Source organism: Austrofundulus limnaeus, unplaced genomic scaffold (genome assembly GCF_001266775.1).
Source record: "Austrofundulus limnaeus strain Quisiro unplaced genomic scaffold, Austrofundulus_limnaeus-1.0 Scaffold563, whole genome shotgun sequence".
NCBI lineage: Eukaryota > Metazoa > Chordata > Actinopteri > Cyprinodontiformes > Rivulidae > Austrofundulus > Austrofundulus limnaeus.
The window spans coordinates 256,515-257,931 of NW_013952965.1; positions in this window are offsets into that span (position 1 = coordinate 256,515).

Below are 1,417 nucleotides of genomic sequence, written 5' to 3' on the forward strand. Positions count from 1 at the left end.
CTTCTATGTTTATGCAAATGCTGCCTTTTTGAAATTTGGCATGCTTGTTTGTCTTTGTGTCTATGGTGTAATAATAATGATGCGATTGTGATGCTGTAATTCTGAGTGTTTTATGTGCTGCAGAACAGGAACCTGCTGTAAAACAGCAATTATGCTGAGTCAGGCTTGATTTTTAATAATCTTTTCTTGTTAAAAAAAGTCTGATCCGGTTCCTGAAGGTTCTGGAGGAGAACGGTTCTGACAGACAAACAGACCAAGCTGAAGAAGCACATCAGCTGATTTCTCTTCTCAAAGCTGCAGATTTAGAAGAAAACCTCAAAAGCTGGGCTTCCTGCTGCAGGTCTGTTCATCTCAGACCACCGACGGGGGAGTCCACATCAAAGCCCCGCCCCCATCCTGCCTGATGAGAAGACATCTTTACCGTCAGCTGTGGGAGTTTTGTCTCAGTCAGACCAGAAGCTGGTCCTTCAGAAGCTGCAGGCGGGGAAGTCATCACTTCCTGCTTCACCTGAAGAGACTTTCCTGGAAGTTAGTTTTTGATTTATGGGACTTTCTGAGCTTCTTCTGTAGAAGTTTGTGGTTTCTGAGTCACAGCAGTTCTCACAGCAGAACCTCAGAGAGCCTCACAGCTTTGAGTCTTCAGCAGGGTTCTCTGAGGTCCAGAATCTGCTGAGGTCCAGAACCTGCAGGACTAAAAACTGTTTGCTGTTATAAACTGTTCTGCAGCAGGTTAGATGTTGACATGTTCTCCTGCAAAAACACGTCTGAGGTTTACGTTCGTTCGTTTGGAATCAGTTTAAGTCACGCGCTGCCAGCCCACAGTTGTGTAATCGTTAGTTACTTAAATTTTATCTTGTTCTTTAAATTAATTATTTTAATTTTAACATGGCTTTATATTTTGCTCCGTCTGATGATGTCATTTTAAACATTAAATAGTTGATGTCATCACTTACTCAGTACTTGAGTAGCTTTATTAACAAATACTTTTTTACTCTCAGCTGAATGGTTTCGTGGGTACTTTTTACTTTAACTCAAAGTTAAAGTAGTGTTTCCTGGGTACAGGTTTTGGGTTTGGGGTACTGTACCGCCTCAGGTGCACACCCAACAGTACAGATCCACTCAGAGTCCAGTCAGATCTGGACAGGAAGTTCTGTTTTTTCACTGCTTTGAGGAGGTACACTTCGCTGCAGCATGCAGCTCGGGGCGGTGACAGACCTTTCCGTCAGTCATACCTTATATGGAAATGGGACTATTGCATTCCGGAAATGAAGGGGGCGCTAGTGACACTATTTTCTATTGAACACTATCAACATTAACAATATAAATTTTACAGTAAGGAATTTCTTCCTTTTTCTCTTTTATGCAAGTTTGTTTGTTTGTTTGAAATACGTACGCTTGTTTGTTTGTAGTATGTTTC